Raw genomic sequence first — 23,809 nt, forward strand, 5'->3', positions numbered from 1 at the left:
GCTTACAAGCCTCACAACTGTGCCATGTGGACAGACTTCGCCTGTTGTATGACATATGAAACAGACATGGTAAGAAGCTTAAGGACAGGACAGCGCCAGAGTTGAAACTGGAGCTCACTGTCTTCTGATGCAAAATCCACTGCTCTTTTGTCTCCTTGTATCAGACTAACCTGGGAGTTTCCCACTGGCTTGCATCCAGGCTGCATACAAACCTCTACTTGCCACCGAATATCAAGTAGCATATTCGTAACTGTCCTTGTGTCTTGGCTTTTGTGTTTGCGAGGCAAGATATTACCCTTAGTTCTGATCAAATGCTAAATGCTATATTTGATATGGAAAGTAATCTCCATAAGAATATCTCAAAAATATAATCGAGTTCCCTCGGAGCACAATTATATTTTCGAAAATTCTCTGAATATGTCTCCCAAGCGAATATTAATGAGTAGCATAAGAATATCTTTCAGCCATAGGCATAGATTTTCTTTGCTCTTTTTAAGGATCAGTAGTGGGTTATAGGAAATTGAGATGACGTGAAAGAGAGAAATATTCAGGGAGTAAGTATATACACTCTTCACTGAAGAACCATCAGACAGTAGCAAAATAAACACTCCAACCACTGTCTTTTAAGAGTCATATTCTTCAGTTTATCACTGATAGTCTAGCACTCACTCACTTTTACTCACAGGAAGCTCACTGCCTAACCCATGACTCAGTAGCCTTTGTTCAGAGTGCTAATTTTATAAACAGCAAATAAAAAATTACATATACTGGTTCTCTATCACGAAGTCACATTTAGAGGATAATAATGGGCTTGCTGTGTGTGTGACTTGGTATATTTTTAAACACAGACTATAGCACAGAGCCTTCCTTTTCAAGTGATTCCAATGTCACTGACTTTAGTTTGGAATTTTTATCTGTCTACTGAAGTTCTTTTCTTCCCCCCTACCTGCCTACCTATGTGCCATCATCCACACCCTGATCAAATTTCATTCCTTCAGTGCTGCACTTCCCAGACTACATAGTTAACTTTGTTTTCAGAACTACAGATTTAGGTCTAGTACAATGGATTCTGGTACTTGTAATGGTGTGTACCTACAGCAGTGCCGAACACACTTCTTTATACATCATAACCACTTCCTGAATTCTTTCAAAGACTGACAATGAGTTAATGCATGTAGATAATTCTCAGAGTCTCTTTTACTTGCAGTTAAATTGAAGTGAAAACAAATGTCTATTATGATTACTACTACTATTATTATTTAAAAACAAATACTTCAGAATCCAAGACTTTCATTAAATGTTTTTACCAACAACTGGAAACAATATTTCAAAACACCCATGTATAAGTGTGTCTTCTCCCATCTCCAAAATATCTATTTACTTTCTTTCTTCCTCTTTTTCTTTTTTTCTTATTTTGGGCCACTGTTGTACGACTTCCAGGATCTTAGTTCCCCGACCAAGAGTTGGACCTGTGCCCTCTGTAGTGAAACTTTGAAGTCCTAACCAAACTCTCTAAGCCTAGACCACCAAGAATTGCCCCATCTACTTTCCAAAGAGAGCTCGTGAAGTACTGCACTTGCTAAAGAGGTTCTCACACTACAGCTTAGCCCCTCCTTCCCTCACATGCACACCTACAGAGGACACCTGGAGACCACGTGTTTAAGGCACAGACCCCTGGGTGTGATGCGGTGTATTCACATGTTGATTTCTTGCTCGATTCTCCCTCCTCCCTCTCTTTCCCTCACATTCCTTCCCAAGTCCTTCCCCTCTTACTCCACAGATAAATTATTCTTATGCTCTCTTCCCCTACCCCGAATCCCACTCCAATAGGATGATGGTGTGCCCAGGAAGGGGAGAGAATAGGGGGGATTGTGGAAAGATTGCCTAGAGCTCTGCCAGTGGCTGTTTCACTCACACACCAGAGGGGTCTGGGTTTAATAAAAGCACAGAGAATGCTTTCCAAAGAGCCTACTGCTGACAACTGCCCAAGGTTGAGACTCTCAAGACTTCCACATGAAAAGGAAATGGAAGCTCTATATTTATCTCCTTCATCTTCCCAAAAATGGCATTCAAAAACCAAAGAAGCCCGTGTGAAGATAGGAAGTTTTGAGTACAGTTAGACACAGGGCTCCAACAAAGATATCGAAAGGGAAAGGGAGAAAATGCCGTTCCCAGAAGTAGAATGAGATATAAAAGACTCAGAAAGTGGAGCAGAGATTAAAGCGCCCATGAGGCTCAGTGGACAAATGTCCTGACATCCTACAAAAGGAACAAAATTAGAAGTTTCATGGGGCTTGACATCCGACTCAAATATGCAGCTGAAGTCAAAAATCTTCAATAGATACAAAAAATCATGGAGCCTCAAAGTGACTGAATCTGTGGTTTTGCAGGTAGTATCTGTCTCCAGATTATCCAGATAAAATTAGGAAATTCAGAGTTAAGTCCTCACATTGGACACGAAGAAAACTTTACTTTGCTCCATGCATTGTGATGGAATGAACCTCGACTAACTAATATTTATTGTCAACTGAGTGGCAGCAAATTCTTTCAGCAATTTACATATGTTCATAGATGGTTAGATTGGAGAAGGAAATGGCAACGCACTCTAGCATTCTTGCCTGGAGAAACCCATCGACAGAAGGCCTGGTGGGCTACAGTCTATGGGGTCACAAAGAGTCAGACATGACTTAGCAAATGAACAATAGATGGTTAGATAGCATCACTGACTCAATGGACATGAACTTGAGCAAACTCTGGGAGATGGTGGAGGATGGGGAAGCCTGGTGTGCTGCAGTCCACGGGGTCACAAAGAGCCAGACACAACTGAGTGACTGAATAACAACAACAAATAGATTTATTCACAATAACTCTAAGAGGTGTGTACAGTTATCTTTTTTCTATTTTATTAGGAGACTGCGACTTAGAGAGTTTGTCTGACTTGCCTGAGACACACACATCTGGTAAATGGCGGGGCTGGGACCTAAACTCAGGAATCTAGTTAGTCACAAAATATTAGGCTTGATAGACAAACTTGACTTTTATTTTCTCATATGTCTCTTTGTTTATTTATTTGGTTGCACTGTTAGTTGCAGCATGTGGGATCTAACTCCCTGACCAGGGATTGAACACAAGCCTAACCATTGGGAGTACAGAGTCTTAGCCACTGGACTCCAGGGACGTCTCTTATTTTCTCTTGACTTTGCTTCATCTTTCATTTCAGCGTCATGCCTAAAATCATTTTCTAAATAAGTCAGTGTTTTGCTTCTCTATTTCCTTGTCTATCTGGGATTTTTTTTTAAATTATCTCCTTTGTAAAGATTTGTGGCATCATAATTATTTCTTAGTGTAGCTCTCTCTCCCACTAGGCTCAGAGGCCTACACATACCTTCTACAGTTTTTACTCTAAAATACTTATTGAATGAATATATGATCAGAATAACTAGGTGATAGTTCTACATAGTTAATCCCATTTAAAATAAAAACTGTAAGGGAAGGGTGGGACTCATTGGGAGTGTAGCACTGACATATATGCACTGCTGCTGCAAAGTCGCTTCAGTCGTGTCCGACTCTGTGCGACCCCACAGACGGCAGCCCACCAGGCTCCCCCGTCCCTGGGATTCTCCAGGCAAGAACCCTGGAGTGGGTTGCCATTTCCTTCTCCTATGCATGAAAGTGAAAAGTGAAAGTGAAGTCGCTCAGTCGTGTCCAACTTTTCACGACCCCATGGACTGCAGCCCACCAGGCTCCTCCGTCCATGGGATTTTCCAGACAAGAGTACTGGAGTGGGGTGTCACTGCTTTCTCTGATACATGCACTCCCATGTATAAAATAGATGGCTAGTGGGAAGTTGCTGTATAGCACAGGGAACTCAGCTTGGTGTTCTGTGATGCCCAGGAGGGATGGGATGGGGTGGTGGAGGGAGGGAGGTTCAAGAGACGGGGATATATGTATACATGTGGCTGGTTCACTTCGTTGTACATCAGAAATGAACACAGCATTGTAAAGCAATTATACTCCAATTAAAAAAGAGATTAAAAAAAGTAAAAAGATAAAATGAAAAGTGTATTCATATCCACAGTTGCCATAGTGGTTGCAGTTCTCGAAAGTCCTATGTTCATCTAGTCTCTCAAAGACAAGATCTGACTTAATGTGCTAGCGTTTGTCTACATCCTTCTACCTGTTCATCTGAAGGGCAGATGATTTGCCCGGTGTAGGTGCAAATGAAACAAGGAGGCATCCAAACTACCCCTAACACATGGTGCCTCTGGTTGAACATCGTCCAGAGTGGTCCAGAGTGACCCTACAGCACCCCTCCTGCCCCTCTCCCCAAGGCTGGAGGATTGGGACTGAAGGGTGGAGACAAAGTTCTAAAGATGAAAGAAATGCTGTCATACTTTCTGGGTCCTCTTGGATCAATCTTTAGCTGTCTCAGAGAAATATTGATGACCCCCAGTTAGAGAAAATGTGTAGTGAATTACAAATGTGCCAAAATTATCATCATTTGAAGGCCTTCCCACAAGACAGACCATGTTTTTAAAAATCTGTGTACAATGAATTGTCATCACTCTTGCAACAAGTTGTGGAAATTTACACAATCTTACAGCAAAAACATTGTCAGGGAGATTGAGAAAAGAGAACTATTACATTTACATGTAGTAAAGCATAAATAAAACTATGGGAATGACAGAAAGCAATTCTGGAGTATAATCATCTTTGGTGAGGAAAGAAAAGGAGATGAAATCCCCAAATGGCAGAAACTTATTCTACTGACTATGCTTTTTATTTAAGCCAGGTGCATTGGTGCTCATCATAGTAATTGCTTTGTGTCTTTTTGGACACCCTAAATAAACATTTCTGAAAGGTTGTTGTTGTTTAGCTGCTAAGTTATGTCTGACTCTTGCAGCCCCAGGGACTGTAGCCCTCCATGCCCCTCTGCCAATGGGATTTTCTGGGCAAGAATATTGGAGTGGGCTGCCGTTTCCTTCTCCAGGGGATCTTCCCGACCCAGGGATCGAACCCACGTCCCCTGTGGAGTATCCTGCAATGCAGGTGGATGGTTTTACTGCCGAGCAACAGGGGGAGCCCTTTTTAAAGATAAAAGGTACTGATAGAGTCCTCAACATTAAGAATAACCACCAGACATACTATCTAAGCTTTTTAAATGAACACAAAGATCATAGCTTATTATAGAGGGGAAAAGAAAACTCAATAAAAAGACTATGGAAAATTGAATTCAGCATTATATTCAACCAGAAGTTGAATTTTTTGTTTGGGTTCAGAAAATGCCCTTGATCATATTCTGAGAAAATTGTAGGCCACATGCATACAATTGTTGAGACAGCCATTTTTTGACTCTCAAAGTTATAATACAATGGCAACTTAAAATTTGGGAGGGACTCGCAAAGATAACCAAGAAACCAAATTGTCTAGAGAAGCATAAAAGCATTCCTCCCTTACTTGAAAATTAGCTGGAGTTAATTTTAGTCTGCTCAATGTCAGTATGTACTGTAGCAGGAAAATTAGATTATAGCTTTACTTTGCTTTTTGTTTTCATCCTTTATTCAAAATAAGCCTTTGGTTCAAGGCTAACTGGAGAAGTATTCTTCCAATGTGGGTGCAAGGAGAATGCTCAGCCGCCTGTCCTCCTAAATACAAGTCAGCATTGAGTAAGAACCTACACTCTATTAGAAATCCAAGGCATATTAGGTTTTTAGCATTCATTTAAACACTTGTCATCTTCCTGATGAGTTGCAATTATAGAAATTCTATGAAAGAATTGAAATGAGCTTTCAAGTAGCTTTATTATTTAATATCTTCTTAACAATGTCTTTTAAAGCAAGGAGTCCACAATGAACAACCTTATTAGAGTAGATGAATCTGATTTTACAGTCTTTGGTGCTCCATCTTCCAGATTAGAAAACAGAGACAGCAAACTATCACCTACTTTCTCTCAGTCAGGGCTTCCTTCTTTGGGTGGCATGGTAAAGCATTTTAATCAAAATAAGTATTTGTGAAATATTTATAGTCCTTTAGCCGTGGCATAGCCTTGAAACCCCATGAGAAATGTTTTCTAAATTTAACAAGTATAGGACTTGAATGAGCCCAGCAACCAAGCCAATAAATTCTGATTTTTTTTTCCAACAGAGATGTGGAAATTCATTTTCTCACCATTCTCCAGACCGTCAATATTCAAGCCAATCATTTAGTAATGTCTCATGTGTCTCTCCCACTACACATGTCATCAGTCTAGTCAAGGTGCTCTCATAGCCCATGCAGTCTCTCTTCTCTTGGTTTCCACTGGCTGGGGAAGAATGATTGAGACATTTCTAGGTCTTACCAGTCAATAAAGAATTTTTGGGAAAAGAATGTCATTGGAAATTACAAACCAGTTTTATCATCTGAAACATAAAGTAGATTGATCAATTAAAATTAAATTACCATGTTGTTTGTTTATAGTGGCGAATTGACAGAAAAGAAGGAAAGGTCTTCTTGAATATTTATCATTTGAAATCAAGTTATAAGTCTTTAGCAACTTTGAAATGCTGCCAATCAACATATCTGAAGATAAAATGTCTGAAACGTGGTTTGTAGCAATCCTGCTAGTAAAGGCTTTTGCATCTATAGAAACTCACAGGGCATCTGAAAAGGTGTGAGCCATAATTGAACATTTTAACAGTTAACATGTAACAGTTACAGTTTTCAAAGCGTAATACATTTGCCATAGAATATGTTGTTAATTACAAAATGTATCATGTATATGAAAAAGTATACATGTACAATTTAAATAATATATAAAATATACAGGGAAGAAATGGAGACGCAGATGCAGAAAACGGATGTGAGGACATAGTGGGGGAAGGAGAGAGTATGACAAATCGAGAGGCTAGCATCGACATATATGCTTCTATATGGGAAGCTACATCAAAGACTGTCATTGTGAAAGTTCAATATGCTAGAGTGAAAAAAGAAAAAAGTTTCTACAAGTGTTTAGAGAGCAAAATAAAATCAATCCTTATCAAAAATAAAGGATCTAGGATAAAAATGACTTTGAACTTCTCAAAGTTGCTATGTAACACAGGGAGCCAAGCCTGGTGCTCTGTGACGACCTAAGGGGAGGATGAAAGGAGAGAGGGAGGCTCAAGAGGGAGGGAGATACATATGTATGTATATGTATATATACACACACACACATATATATACATATATAATACATATATACATATATAATTTTGACTGATTCGTGTTGTTGTATGGCAGAAAACAACACGACATTGTAAAGCAATTATCCTCCAATTAAAAAAAATAAACACATACACATGCCCCAAATATATATAAAATAAACCATGTATGTACTCTCTAGGTTAGGTCCTACAACACCACTCTGTCTTAGAAGCTTCTGTATATCCCTCCTTGATACCACGCCTCTTCCTCCCCCTTCAAAGGTAGCCACCATCCTGACTTTTGTGTTCATCATTTTTCTGCTTTTCTTTAAAATTCTACCACTTACACATGCATCCCTAAGTGGTAACTATTTATTTTTGAAAAAGTGAGCAGCAAGCTCAAATCTAGCTGTGTAAGGAAAAGGTAATAGTGCCACTGTCAGGAAGGAGCTTCCAGGAACAGATAAACTGTCCTGAGTCTGTGAGTCTGGTTTCAACCCTTGACAATTTCCAAGAGTTGCTTCTGAGGAAGCCAGTGCGTAAAGTCACAAGTGAGTTCTGGGACACACAGGGTTCACCACTGTGAGGATATCTGGCAACACTGATGTGCAGCCCAGACCTCAGGTGTGTACCAGATATGATAAAAATAAAAAAAAAACTAACCTGTCTCACGACAGACTGTAAGGAAATCAAACCAGTCAATCCTGAAAGGAATTAACCCTGAATGTTCATTGGAAGGACTGATGCTGAAGCTGAAGCTCCGATACTTTGGCCAACTGATGCAGAGAGCCGACTCATTGGAAAAGACACTGATGCTGGGAAAGACTGAAGACAAAAGGAGAAGGGGACGACAGAGGATGAGACGGTAGGAAGGCATCTCCAACCGACTCAATGGATATGAGTTTGAGCAAGCTCCAGGATATAGCGAAGGGCAGGGAAGCCTGGCGTGCTGCAGTCCATGCAGTTGGGTCTGACACCACTTAGAGACTGAACAACAACCATCAGGTATGGGGGATTGTTTATTGGCTTCTGGGAGGTGAGCAGCCAGATCCACCACATCTTTCAGCAACAAGAGCAGTCTCTCAGAATTATGTGAGATTCTGTGTCCTGGGCTTAAGTCCTCAGATTTGTCCACTGAATAAAACATAACTCCATTTTTAGGTTGTGTTTTTTTTTTTTCCAGCAGATACTGTCCACTCATGTCTTTTGGGTCTATAATGTCTTCATGAATTATTATTTTCTTTTCACTAGTTTCTACATTCTCTCTTTATGAAATTCTTACTATTTGGGTATTAAAATACCTAGGTCCTTTAATTGTCTTATTTTTTTCCTCTCCTGTTTTCTATTCCATTATTTCTTGCTCTACTTTCTGGGAAATTTCAACTTTCTTTTTTCATTTTGACTTTTTAACGTCAAAGAGTTCTTCTCCCCCCCTCCCCCCAAATGCCCCTCCTTCACCTTTATATAGCATCTCATTCTTGCTTCATGGATGCAATAACTTCTTACCCTTTTTAGGATGTTTGTTATTAATAACAGGGATTTTCAAAAGAAACTTTATTAAAGTATCATTTACATACTGTCGACTGAAAAAAAAAGTGCATAGCTTAAAAGTTGAGAATTATACTTTGTTTGTAGTCTTTCTGAGGACTTCAAGCCCAGGAAGCAGGCTTTCTGCTCAGAGGGACTGCTCGGAGGTGGCAAGGAAGGAGCCAGGATACACTGGGGTTTTTGCAACAAAGACAAGAGAGCAGGAACATCAAAAGAGCACTGTTTGTATTCCCTGGTGGCTCAAACAGTAAAAGTGTCTGCCTACAATGCTGGAGACCTGGGTTCGATCCCTGGGTCGGGAAGATCCCCTGTAGAAGGAAATGGCAACCCACTCCAGTATTCTAGTCTGGAAGATCCCATGGACGGAGGAGCCTGGTAGGCTATAGTCCATGGGGTCGCAAAGAGTTGGACACTACTGAGCGACTTCACCTTCCTTCTTCAAATATCTCAGGTTAATGAATTGAGCAGTTTTCTCTGTGTGGGAAGATGCAATCATCTGGGCTCACTGAAATCATTCCTTTGATATGCACCTTAGGAGCTATTTAGGGCCATTACCCTGTTCTTTTCCATCGTGAGTCCCCCTCAGGATGCACTGTGAGGGTGGCCACAGTGGATAAGGGCTTGGGAGTGGGCGGCCCATTTGTCTCCACCCTAAGTTCCCTCAGGGCTCACCGTGGGGGTGGACTGCAGTGGCCTGACAGCAACAGCATCCTTTGTTTACTGATACGGCAGGTAACACTCTTCCCTTCAGGATACAGTAAATGCACCACTCTAAGTGCACTGTTAAATGAGTTTTCACAAATGTATACACCCAAGCAGCCACTGCTATAGTCAAAATACAGAACACTGTCATCGCCCTCCCAAAGTTCCCTGGGCTTTATTCCAGTTAATTTCTGCCCCCACCCCTGGTCTTAGGCAACCACTGATCTGCTTTCTGATACTATGTATTCAATTTATATTTCTATAGTTAATAACAGGACTTTACTTTTTGCCCTAAAATAATTGGCTTCTTCTGAATTTTTCTTATGTTTTCTTCATTTGGGTGTATTTTGTCTTCTGACTTTTGTACAGAGGCTGTTCAGAAATGTCTGGTCATCCACGGTTTTCTGCTGTCTATCACAAGTAGTGGGTTACAAAGGTACCTGAAATGTCTGAGCACAGGGGGCTTGTTGACTTGGAGGTTAAGTACAGTGTGATCAGTGTGGCTGCCTCTGGGAAACCTCCTGCTCTTAGAACTTTAGGTCTTTTTCTTGGGCTGGTGGCTATCTCCCACACAGATGAAAAGGGCTTCCCAGATGGTGCAACAGTAAAGCATCTGCCTGCCAATGCAGGAGACGCAGAAGACTCAGGTTCAATCCCTGGGTCAGGAAGATCTCTTGGAGAAGGGAATGGCTACCCACTCCAGTATTCTTATCTGGAGAATTCCATGGACAGAGGAGCCTGGCATGCTGCAATCCACAGGCTCGCAAAGCGTCCAATCAAACTGAGAGACTAACACTTTCACTTTCAGGGGGTGGAGCTAGGATTGTCCGATAAAATACACGATGCTCAGTTCAATTTCAATTTCAGATAAACGACAAATAATTTTTTAGTGAATTATGTCCCATGTGATGTTTGAGGTATGAAGTGAAAGCATTATTTATTATTTATCTGAAATAGAAATTGAACTGGGCACCCTGTAGCTTTATTTGATAAATCTGGCAACCGAGATTATAGCACTCCAAATAGAATCAGAGTCTCTAATAAAGCTGAGGTCAAAGAAATAAAAACTTTAAAAGCCCTGGGAAAAGGAACTTAGAACTGAAGGCAGCCAACACAGGGATCAGGGAGTGCTGTATCAGGAGAGAGAGAATAATACATTTCATAGGGCAGATGTGGAGAGAGTCATACTCTTCCTGGGGGAGTGCAGAAGAGCCCCTGAGGTCCCCTTAGGCAGATGGAAGGGATTTAAAGGGGCCGGAGCTTTTGGAAGGGCAGGAGGTGCCCGTGTGTATTTGCCATTAACAGCAGCTTCATTATGCACCTGGGCCAGTGAGACCTGGAGATCTGAAGTTAAACTTGAGTGTAATGAGCACGGAAACATGTTTATCCTAGGGCATCCTAAATTTAGAGAAGGCAGCAGAAAAGATGCCAAAGGGGCATTAAAGTTAAATTATTATTTTTTTAATAACACCCTTGTTTGGAAGGACGGGTCTACTTCTAAGCATCTTTATGTTTTCCCCTGGCTTCATGACCTAACATCTACAAGTGTCTATAACTAAGGATTTAAGATGGATTTGCAGAAGAGATTTTTTAATGTGTTCATTTTTAAAATTTCTTAATTTTTTTTTTTGGGGGGGGGGTGGGGGGGTGGGGGAGCATGCAGCTTCCCTGGAGGCTCAGACAGTAAAGAATCTGCCTGCAGTGCAGGAGACCTGAGTTGGATCCCTGGTTCAGGAAGATCTCCTGGAGAAGGGAATGGCAACCCACTCCAGTATTCTTGCTTTGAGAATTGCACAGACAGAGGAGCCTGGAGGGCTACAGTCCATGGGGGTCGCAAAGAGTCAGACACAACTGAACGACATTTTCAGTTTCACTTTGCATAACCAGAGTCTACTCTGCCCCTTGAGAACTCTTCCTCATGCTCTTCATTCTCATTCAATAACATACAACTTTGAGAAGACAGAGAATGTCCTAAAATCGGGAAACTACAGGAATCCTCAAATTGCCTGACCACGTCTCTTCCTCCAGGCAGGCACCCAGGCACATCAGCCTAGACAGCAGCTGTCTGCTCTGTATTGAAAGATTCCCAGGGAAGGAAATCCTAGACCATCCCTCTGCAGGAGTAATAAAGGGATTCTTTTTCATTTCCTTCTTTCTATTACTTTCAGACTTTGGTTGACCTAGGATTGAAACTCAGATTTCAATTTATTATAAAAGAGTGATTTGGGACTTCCTTGTCGGGTCTAGTGGTTAAGAATCCGCCTTGCAATGCAGGGAACTTGGGTTCAATCCCTGGTCAGGGAAAATAAGATCCCACATGCTGCGGAGCAACAGAGCTCACGTGCCATGACTATTGAGGCCACAGGTCACTGCTAGAGAGTCCACGCACCGAACAAAGATCCTGTGTGCTGCAACTAAGGTCTCATGCAGCCAAATAAGTAAATAAATATTTTAAAAGGGTGATTCTTTTCAAGAAGAAGCAATTACCAAACTAAAACATGGCTTCTTCCTTGCCTGAGTATTCTGCTTTCCAAGCTCTGACTGTTCATAGTCCTAGACCAGCAGACAGATGTGTGTGTCTAAAGGCCTCACCTTCCTTTCTCCCCAGGTTCTGTATAACTGCTTCTTCCTTGGATATTTTGTGAGAAGGACTGTCTGAATCAGTGATAGAGATAGGAAAAATAAATGCATAATAACTTTATCTATTGCTTGATAGTGTTCTCATTAGTCAAATTGAATATGTATATATAGATATCGTGGGGGTGAGTTTCCCAAGTGGCCCTAGTAATAAAGAATCCTCCTACCAATGCAGGAGACAATGCAGGAGACCCGGGTTTGATTCCTGGGTGGAGAAGTTCCCTTGGAGTAGAAAATGACAACCTGCTCCAGTATTCTTGCCTGGAAAATTCCATGGGCAGAGGAGCCTGGTGGGCTACAGTCCATGGAGCTGCAAAGAGTCCGACATGACAGCACTGTGACCTGTGGTGGTGATGGTTTGGGCGGTAAGTCCGGTCCAACTCTTGTGACCCCATGGACTGTAGTCCACCAGTCTCCTCTGTCCATGGGATTTCCCGGGCAAGAATACTGAAATGGGTTGCCATTTCCTTCTCCAGGGGATCTTCCCCATCCAGGAATCAAACCTGGGTCTCCTGCATTGCATGTGAATTCTTTACCGACTGAGCCACCAGGGATACCCGTATGTAGATATATGCATTTTCAAATAAATATAGTATATTCCTTCCCAATACTTTCTCTATCTTGTCATTGGACATGTTAATTTAAATGATGGCTTGGGAAGCCCTTTCACGCTTTATCTTGAGCTATACGGCTCCAGCTTCAGAGTGGTCTCCCATTATAAGATATAATGTTGTGCAGTAATTAAACTATATTTATCTATAAATTAGCTAGGGATTTTTCTTGAAAGGATAAACATTACAAGTGCAGGTGAAAAACACATGTGGGGCTCAGCAATCAGCTGGGCTTTTGACTTTTAAGTCCTAGCCCAGCTCTTTGTCTAAGAACAGGTCTCCTCTGGGGCTGCTCTCTCTCTAATCTTCTCTTATTTATTTATTTATTTATTTTTGCCACACAGGGAGGCATGCATGATATAAGTTCTCTGACCTGGGATCAAACCTATACATCCTGCTCGGGGGTCTTAACTACTGGACCGCCAGGAATGTCTTTATCCTTTTCTATGTAAAAAGAAAACCCCAAATAATTAAATCATCTCCAAGATGTCCTTCACAACTTAGTATCCACTATGCCTCTGAGTCTTTATTTTTCTTTTATTACAAGTAAGGTGTAAAGAGAACTATGTTTTCTAGGCCTCTGCCCTTGTTTTACTATCCTGGGTCATTCAGCAAGTGGCCCACAAGTCATCTACATGCCCACTGACGCTTAAGTGAAGCCAGCTACTCCCAACTGGGGGCAATTTTACCCCCAGGAGTCATTTGGTACTGTCTGAACACGCTTAAGATTACTGTGATAGGGGAAGGCATGTTACAATTGGAGCAAATGGATGGCGGTAGGGACACTGCTAAACATCCTAAATAAACAGGACTGGGACCTTACTTCCCATGGAGCAACAAAGCAGTGTCCAACCCAAGCGTCCACAGAGTCACTCGAGAGGCGCCCTTAACTGAATCACGAAAGGCAGATAACTTAGCTCTCTTCCTCCTCTTTCTCAGGTGAACACTCTTCTTTCTAGTTCCATGGTCACTCCTCAGACTCAGAACGGTGAGTCCTCCATTTCTCTAGCTGCAGTAAACTTTTCATAGAGAAGCAAGTACTCAAGAAACAGGGGTCTCTTCTCCACTCTTTGCCAACTAAGCTCATTTAAGGCAAATCCAGTGTAATCTGCACAGTCCGGCAGAGAAGATATCTGTGCCCTTAGCATCTTTGCTTGGCATCCTTTCCGTTGCTATAACAGGAAGCCATGGGGCAGAGTTTGGGAGTTTATTTTATGGCTTGAAAAATAATAAGATTAGGAAAGCAGAAAAGAAAGCCATATTACACAGTACTTCCTGACCACTTTTCAGAATGCTCTCTTAAATGTCAAATACCATATTCCTGGTGCTTATGGAAAGCAAACAGACTGAATACAGTGACCCGTGGTTAGTTTCATCTTACTATCTTATGTTCTTCTAGTATAGAAAATCATAAGGGTACTGTTCATACACTCAACATTCAACTCAAATTAGAGACTACAAATAGAGACTATGCATTGAGACATCTCTATCAGCTAAGTTAAAGAAGCTGTTAGTCTCTCAGTAACATCCAACTCTTTGCTACCCAATGGACTGTAGCCCACCAGGCTCCTCTGTCCATGGTTAAGCTGTCCAGCAGTTAAGCCTGTGCTTCCAATGCAAGGGGTGCCCTGGCCAGAAACTAAGATCCCAAGTGCTGACCACATGTCAACTGCAGTGACAAAAAAAAAAAAAAAAAAATTGTCCAGGCAAGAATATTGGAGAGGGTAGTCACTCCTTTCTCCAGGGGATCTTCCCGACCCAAGGATCAAACCCAGGTCTCCTTCCTTGCAGGCAGATTCTTTACCATCTGAGCCACCAGGGAAGACCCAAGCTATAGAGACATCTGTATCAATTAAGTGGGAATCAGGAGGGTCTCTCCAGGATGGAGGGTTTTTCTGGAGCTTTTCAAGGAAAAGGAAGCAGAGTCTGCAACACAGAGGCTGTTGGGGCCCAGCCAGTTAAGATTCCTCTTTTTTTAAAAGTTGTTTCTAGGGACTTCCCTGGTGGTCCAGCAGTTAAGCCTGTGCTTCCAATGCAAGGGGTGCCCTATCGAGAAACTAAGATCCCAAGTGCTGACCACATGTCAACTGGAGTGATGAAAAAAAAATTACTCTATCTCACAATTTCACAAGAGGGACTAAAAGTTTACTTGGCTATTATATTATTCTTAGTACATGACATGTGATTTGTAGAATTATATAATATATATATTATATATATATATTGACCCAGGGATCAAACTCAGGTCTCCCGCATTGCAGGAGGATTCTTTACCATCTGAACCACCAGGGAAGCCTGTGAGGAGAGAGGTATGTGTCTCTTATTCAGGGTTCTGTCCTCATCCCTCAGCATAGTATCTAGAGAAAGGCTGACCAATGTGTTGACCATATATTCTAATACAGAATCTAAGTCCTAGGAGAATCAAGACAAAATAAAATACCAGATTGAGGGAGACAGAGCAGGTGTCGTGAGGAGGTGGATCGTGACGAAACAGCTGACTGCACTGGGGGAGGGGAGAGATAAGGTACCCAGGTAGGGGAAGAGCTCAACCAGAAGTGAAAGGCAAAGCGGGAAGACTGCACGGGGCCCTGTGAGGACATCGGGTTGCATCCCGGTGCTCAGGAAGGAGACTGCTGGGAAGCAAAGCTGCAGTATGTTCTCTGGGTGGGAGTGGTGTGTGGCTGATTAACTTCACCTGTGGACACGGTTCCCCATGACAGGAGAGAAACCTTAGATGACAATTATGGAAAATCTTAGGGAAATGGGAAGTCATTCATGACTATGGAAAGGATTGTCCTTATATAGATTTCTAGACATAATTAATTCTAGCCTAGAGCTCTTAGATGAATCAGATGGCTCTTGTCCACAGTTGAGCAGAGCTTGTACGGAAATAGAGGGATCGAGGCACATGCACACTGCACCATTGGCCAAATGTGCATGTCGACACAGCCTATCCATTTCAGTTCCTCCTCACAATCAGCCAGAGGCCTGCAGAGGGGGTCTCAGGATTGACGAACCGATGTAGGAAGAGGAGGAAGGCTGAGTTACCTGACAAATTCAATACATGAGAACATTTGAAAGTGAAAGTGTTAGTCACTCAGTCCTGTCTGACTCTTGTAACCCCATGGACTGTAGCCCGTCAGGTTCCTCTGTCCATGGAATTCTCCAGGCAAGAATACTGGAGTTGCCATTGCCTTCTCCATGAGATCTTCCTGATCCAGGGATTGAACCCAGGTCTCCTGCATTGCAGGCAGACTCTACACTGTCTGATCACCAGAGAAGCCCAAGAACATTTAGTTTTCAGTGAGAGTTGCTGTCGTGTCTGACTCTTTGAGACCCCGTGGACTGTAGCCTGCCAGGCTCCTGTGTCCATGGAATTCTCCAGGTCAGAATACTGACATGGGTAGGCATTCCCTTCTCCAGGGGATCTTCCCAATCCAGGGATCAGACCCAGGTCTCCATTTAGGGGTTTGAATTATTTTGACAACTTGTATCCATTATTTTTTCAGTTACTAGAAAGTCTTTATAGGTGGAGAATAAATTGCCTCAAAGCAATCAAAACTACTTACATAGAAATATTAAAATCTGGAAACATTTGGTTTTTAAAATATATCCCTGTAATTGCAACAAAATCAGGTAGCGATATTCTCTTTCTAATTATTGGCTACTCTTCCAAACAAAAACATCAGTGATGATAATGATAACTCCTGCCGGGGGTTGGCAGTGCACATTTTAACAAAAAGATTTTTCCGCTCACCAGCTTAGCTGCTGGCGCCATCTAGTGACTGATGCCACTCACAAACAAAGATAGGTTGAGAAAAAGTATTCCCAAGAGTTTGATAGAGTCTTTTCTTTTTGAGAGCAGAAACAGGCGACAGAGGATGAGACGGTAGGATTTCATCACTGACTCAATGGACTTAATAACAACAATACTACAGAGAAGGAAACTGGAAATGCTGAATATTTATGCTGTAATTTGAAAGTTATCATAGGAAAGAAATGGAAAAAATTACTAACGTATTTCACAGGAAATGCACTTAAAGGTAAAAGTGATCATATTGAGATTAAATAATGATTTGTAAAAGCAAATAAGCAAAGATTTTGGAACCATCTTTATACCAAAGAGTAAACATAGAAATAATGATGAATTGCTAAAAATTCTTGTGTCTATGAGAATATTATATAAAGTTCAAGTGCATTTTTAAATGGAGCAAGTGAAATTGAAACCCATACCTTAACTGGAACACAAAATATTTCATTATCATCATCAGGAATTAGAATTGTGAAAATTCCAGAATTGAAACCCCATGACTTTTTTATTTGAAAACATGCACCCCACCATCCCTTCCCTGGTGGCTCAGACGATCAAGAATCCACCTGCAATGCAGGACACCTGGGTTCGATCCCTGGGTCAGGAAGATCCCCTGGAGAAGAGAACGGCTACCCACTCCAGTATTCCTGCCTGGAGAATTCCAAGGACAGAGGAGCCTGGCAGGCTACAGTCCACGGGGTCGCAAAGAGTTGGACTAGACTGAGTGACTAACACATACACACACCCCCATCCCTAGGCCTCACAGTGAGAACACATTTGTCTAGAGAAGTTTCTCTCAGCATCTCTTGCTCCTTAAATTAGTGCTAATTTCACATCGGCACAGTCTGTCTGGTTACCACCAAGTGTTACAAAGAGCAAGAGTTAAATACAAAAGGTGGCTATTTAGACACACCCTGGGTTTCTGTGTGGAGAGAAATGCAATAATCTAACATGGCCCTGAAGCTTTGTTGCTAGAACCACCTCTCACAAAGGGCCCACATCGTCAGATGCTCTCTAACCTGTAGCCTGTTATAAGGGAACACAAGGTTACTAACATCCTTGGTTTTAAGTCACTAGACTGCTTTTGTTGTTGCTGACGTTGTTATGAAATTTGCTTCGGACGTGTGAGGTGATGATGAGCTTCTTTTCATGTGAAAGGATTATGTTCCCGACAAGTTTTCCGTAAAACAAACGCTTAAACCTGTTTCCCTGGGTGAGTTTGTCCTAAGTCATTGCCACTTTCCCATCCCGTTCATCTTACGACCAATGACTTTTCCAAGTAGACAACTGAGCAATGATTGGAGCCGCCCACACAAAGTAAGGTGCCCCCATCACACTGCCACCCCTTCCACATTTTCTCACAAAGGTGATTCAGAGTAAGGACCACTTGCATGTTTGTTTACTCCTTTAATCAGCAGTTGCTACCTCAAATATTTTATCCAACAATTTCCCTTAAATATTTGTTCAGCTATTTAATCAGCAATTATTTGCTTAAATATTTATCAAACAATAATTGTACTTAGGCGATTATACCCAGGAAGAGGAAATCACAGTTTTTGTTCTCAAAGCTACCCTTGGGAGAGAGCAAGAATAACATTTCCCAATAGAAGGCTGAGCAGTAGAAACATAAATTAGAACTCTAGAATTTCAGAGACAAAAGAAATCCCAGCCAGTTAAGAAGTCAGGGAAGGAGTGAGCACTTTGTACAGCAATGACATTTACCCCAGACACTGAAGAAGGGATATAAGGTTATGGTGGAGAAAAATGAGAGTGAAGGGCATTGCATCATGGAGCTGCAAATATAGAGGACTATGGCACCCCGCTCCAGTACTCTTGCCTGGAAAATCCCATGGACAGAGGAGCCTGGTAGGCTACAGTCCATGGGGTCGCAAAGAGTGGGACAGGACTGAGCGACTTCACTTTCACTTTTCACTAATGAGTAGCCAGCTGACCTGAACAAAAGGTCATGCAATACCCATGCAATGCTGTATCCATACAATGGAATTTTATTCAGCCATTAAAAGAAAAGAAGTCTTGATACATGCTACACTTTAGATTAATCTTGAAAACATTATACTAAGTGAAGGAAGCCAGTTACAGAAGTCCATGTATTATATGATCCTATTCATAGGAAAGTCTAGAAGAGGGAAATCATAGCGACAGAAAGTAGACTAGTGGTTGCTTGAGGCTGAGAGTAGGGACAGGGGTTGAAGAGACAGGAGAAACTGAAAGCTAGAGGATAAAACTTCTTTTTAAGGTGATGAAATGCTTCTAAAATTGATGGTGATGATGGTTACACATACCTGTGGACATACTTAAAACCGGTAAAACTGTACACTTCAATTGTGAATTGTAAGGTAGGTGAATTATATCTGAAGATAGAAAAGCAGAGTCAAGTAAGCACCACAGAGGATTTTAGAAAAGCAGAGTCCAATACTTTGGCCACGTGATGTGAAGAAATGAGTCACTGGAAAAGACCCTGATGCTAGGAAAGATTGTGGGCAGGAGAAGGGAGCAACAGAGGAGGAGATGGTTAGATAGCATCACCAACTTAACAGACAAGAGTTTGAGCAAACGCCGGGAGATGGTGCAGGACAGGGAAGCCTGGGGTGCTGCAGTTTGTGGGGTCGAAAAGAGTCAGACACGACCTAGCGACTGAACAACAACAGTCAAGTAAGCCCTGTAAGGGTTTTAATTGCCACAATAAAATGTAGAGTTTGTCAAGGACAGCAAGGAAGTGATTCAACCTACTGCTGGGGAGACTTGACATAAAAGGGATTTGATAGCCAAAGCTTAAAAGATGGGTGGGTGTTTATTGTTCTGCCCAATACCAAGAATCTTCTTCCAATTCGTTAGCTATGCTGCCCCTACGATGACCTGTTAAAAAGTAAAAGCTGATCATGCAAGAGAGGTTTTCTGAGGCACTGCTGATGTTCTATTTCTTTCTGTTGCCGACTTGAAAAATGGTCACAACCTGGAAATTGAGAGTTATGTTTTACTCAGTGGGAATTTTTGGGACTTCAAGCCCAGGAGGCAGCATCTCAGGTGATCCTGAGAGAACTGTTTCGAAGAGGTGGGGGAGAAGTCAGGTTATACAGAAGTTTGCAGCAAGGAGCAGGTAGTCTGAACATCAAAAGATGATTGCTAATTAAGGAAAATCAGGTATCTCAAGGAATTCGGCACTTTTCTATGGATGTGAAGATGCAGTCTGAGTGACTCGCGGCTGCCAGATAGCCGGCACTGTTCTCTCCGGGAGCCCTACAGGCTCAGAAATTCACATTTGGAGGGTCGGAATCGCAGATGGCTGTGACATCCTTGTTTATTGATACGGCAGGAAATATTCCATTTCACACTGTGGCAGAGGGTACATGAGTGCAATGGCTCTGTGTATAGCGATTTATACATTCATTGGAATAGATAATTCAGAGCAGAATGGAAAAACCTCACTATATTTCCATCTGCCTAAAACCACTCAGTAGCAGCACATCACCAACACAGTGGAGACTCACCTTCCTGGTACAACTTGGCTTTGTTCGGCAATTCCATCCTCAGCCACCACGCAGTTCCCGCATGTAGTGTGTGAGTATGTTCAGTCATGTCCCACTCTTTGCGGCCCCATGGACTGTGGCCCACCAGGCTCCTCTGTCCATGGGATTCTCCAGGCAATCTTCCCAACCCAGGAATCGAACTCTTGCATTGGTAGGTGGATTTTTTTTTTTTTTTTTTTTTTTTACCACACGGAGTAAGCTTCAAGTTTTAAGTGCGTCTCCGAGCCTGGGACTCTGACGTGGATGCAGGCAGTTTATCTGGGAGGTGATGTTAAGTTAGGAGATAGGTGGGCTCCAGGTGAGACATTTACAACTGGCCTCCTATTTGCATTTCATGGGGCTTTAAGAAGTGGGCTTCATGCTGGGCACTACAACAGTCAGCATTTCTTGAGACAAGAGACAGGTGGGCTCCCGTTAAGGCATTTACAAGCAGCCTCCTGTTTGCGTCTGAAATGGAAGTAACAACAGAACAGGGTAAATAGCCAGTGTTTGTCTCTTGTAAACACCTTAAGGTAACAGTCATGACAATAATCAAGGTAATGGTCATGGCAAGGACAAAGAGGGGCAAAACCTCGTTCGAGTGAAGGATTAAAGGACCTCCACTCCCCCTCTCTTTTGGGACAAGAGAGATAACCACACATGCGCAGAAAGGTTTCTTGTGTATCAAAAGTCAAGGGGTAACACCAGGTCATAATGAGTCTTGCTCCTCCCAGAAGCCTTCACTTTGAGATCCATCCTGATTGAGAGGTGCGTGCGCACCCAGAGGAGTGTCCCAGGATAGGTCAGGTGTGGAAAAAGAAATCAGATAATTGACCTGAAGGAAGACAAAGACCTGGAAGAACTGCCATATATAAATGATTCAACGGCCTCTTTACTGTGCTCTTCCTCACTAGGGGGGGATGCCCACACCTTTTCTCTCCAAGTGTGCATCTCTGCCTTGCTTCTGTCTTAACTAAACTAACATTCCTCTATGTGCTCTCCCACTTGAAGTTGTGTTACGTCTCTAATAACAAACTTTGTACCTGCATTTCCAGTTTCTGGCTCTGGGATAAATGCATTTTTCCCTGGGGGCAAAGATCCAGGGAAAAATAGCTTCTAACCTCTAGATCTTGCTGGAACGGTGGCTAGGATTCCTGGCTTTCACTCAGGCTACCCAGGTTCAATTCCTGGGTGGGGAATTATGATCTTGCTTTATACCACGGCTCACTGCTGCCTCTCAGAGATCAATATCAGGCAGCGAGAGTGAGGGAGGGGCACCCGAGGAGGGAAAGCTGATGGAAAGATGGCAGCAGCCGTAGTAAGGTCACCATAGCAGGCAATGGGGCTTTAGTTCCAATTTAATGGCTGTTTAATATTTCAGGTTTTTCGGACAAGTGGAGCAGTACTTCTCAAACTTTGTGGTCTCACAACCCTTCTACTCTCTTAAAAATTGTTGAGGATCCCAAAGAGCTGTAGTTTATGTTAATTATGCCTATCAAAATCTACCATAGGAAAAAACCAAAACTGGAATATATTAAAATATATCATAAAACATTACATAGCATAATAGCATATTTACACAAATGACATATTTTTTATGAAAAATAGCTATATGGTGTGATGCATTTGGCATTGTTTCTCTATTTCTGCAAATGTTTTTCATGTCTGGCTTTATAGAAGACAGCTGGATCCTCCTATCTGATTTTGCATGTCAATCTGTTGTGATGTTGTTTGGGTTGAAGTCTATGAAGAAAATCCAGTCTCATACAGAGGTGTAGTTTGAAAAAGAAGGTGTTTTTTAATAACATTTTTAGGTGATTTGAATATTCTTTGAAACTACAACAAAATTCATTGAAAGGCCATTTCTTAAAGGTTAACTGCACTGTAAGATCAAAATCCACTTTAACACCATGCTTTGGTCACTGTGAAAGTATTGTTTCAATGAGTTACAGATTTTTATTATGCAATATCAAAAACTCATATTTGTTAAGATCACTGCCTATTGGGCTTCCCAGTTAGCACCAGTAGTAAAGAACTCGCCTGCAAATGCAGGAGACATAAGAGAGGTGGGTTCAATCCCTGGGTCAGGAAGATCCCACTGGAGGAGGGCATGGCAGCCCTCTGGAGAATCCCATGGACAGAGGAGTCTGGAGGGCTACAGTTCATAAAGCCTCAAAAAGTCGGACACAACTGAGTGACTTAGCACACATCTCATCAGAAAATTCTTTAAGTAATAGGAAACTGTCATACCCACAGTGGTGAATTTGTTTTCAAAAATTCTAATTTTCATTTGAATTCAAATCTTACCACTGGCAATCAATCCTGTGAGTTGCTTTCCTTCAAGTCATAGGTTTTACTTTGTCCAGTTTTTTAAGAAACTCTCTGCCAAATATCCCAGTCTGTATAACCGTTGCTTGTCAGTTATTTTTTAAAGTAAAAATGGTGTTCCGTGCATTCAGAAGTCTAGATTTAATGAAATGAATACTGTTTACTGCCTCTTTAAGGGCATTTTAAGTGAAACTGACATTTTCTGTTTTTTTTTTACTATTAGTGTGTGGTGTTGAATAACAAAATGGCAAATGAAAAGTACAGCTAGATACCACTCTCTTGATTTCCAGAGCTCTTCCCACTACTGTTTTTGCACCATTAGTGCAAATGTCCACCCAATAAAAAAGGTCCCATAATATCCCGGCATTATTATGACAGTTGTTTTGGCCTCAGGGAACCCCCAGAATCTCAGGGACCTCCAGAGATGCACAAAGCTTGCTTTTGGAACCGCGGAAGGGGAGTTGCTGTGTGCCGCAGACCATCAGCATCCTTGAAAAGGATTTCAAGAGTTCATTAAATCAGACGCATTTAAACGGGGTCAAAATCATGGTCTAACACCGTAATAACTACTCAGCCCATCCTGGCAGTGCCTCTTCATCAGTTCTGGCCCATTTTGCTGTATCCCAAGCCTATCAGAAGCCCTGCTTATTATCTGATGCCCATAGTGTCCCACAAGTGGGACCCAAAGCACAAAATTAAGACAATCAGGAAAGAGAAGCAGAAGGTCTTTCATCGTATGAAACACACAGTTTCACTGTCGATGGGTTCAAGAACCATCAGCAGGTGGTCAAGTTCTTCCTGAACAGCTTGGCCACGTTTCAGACGTCTTCAGAGAAACTATACACAAGGGACTTTAGACACATCCAGGTGTGAGCTCCTATCCATTCCCATGGTCCAGGCTGAAATGCAGGCAGCAGGAAGGAGAGTGATGCCAGGGGAAAGTGTGTTAGCCGTTCAGGCGCGTCTGACTCTTTGCAATCCATGGACTGTAGCCCACCAGGCTCCTCTGTCCATGGAATTCTCCAGGCAAGAAAACTGGAGTGGTTTCCCATTCCCTTTCCCAGGGGCTCTTCCCAGCCCAGAGATCAAACCCGGGTCTCCCACATTGCAGGCAGATTCTTTACCATTTGAGCCACCGGGGAAGCCCCGATTCCAGCAAAGGACAAAGTCAGAGGCCAGACTTGAATTTACTCCTTCTAATGCTTTCCTTGGAGTATTCTGTGCATTAGAGAAGAAAGGTCATTCTTTTTAGCAAGGATGGAAAGAGAAGAAAATATCTGATGGAGATTCAAATGAAAAATACCCAAGGATTGTAGCTGACCAGTGCCTGAACTGATTTTCAAGACTGCGTAGGTCATACGCTTGGGAGAGCCATCTGCTGTGTGCCCTAGTTTCCCTTCTGACTCATCTCTTACTGACCCATGACTGAACTGAAAGCTTCATCACTAAGGCAAATGCTAATAATATTCAGACCTGTCATTTGAA

This window comes from Dama dama, chromosome 21 (assembly GCF_033118175.1).
Source record: "Dama dama isolate Ldn47 chromosome 21, ASM3311817v1, whole genome shotgun sequence".
Lineage (NCBI taxonomy): Eukaryota > Metazoa > Chordata > Mammalia > Artiodactyla > Cervidae > Dama > Dama dama.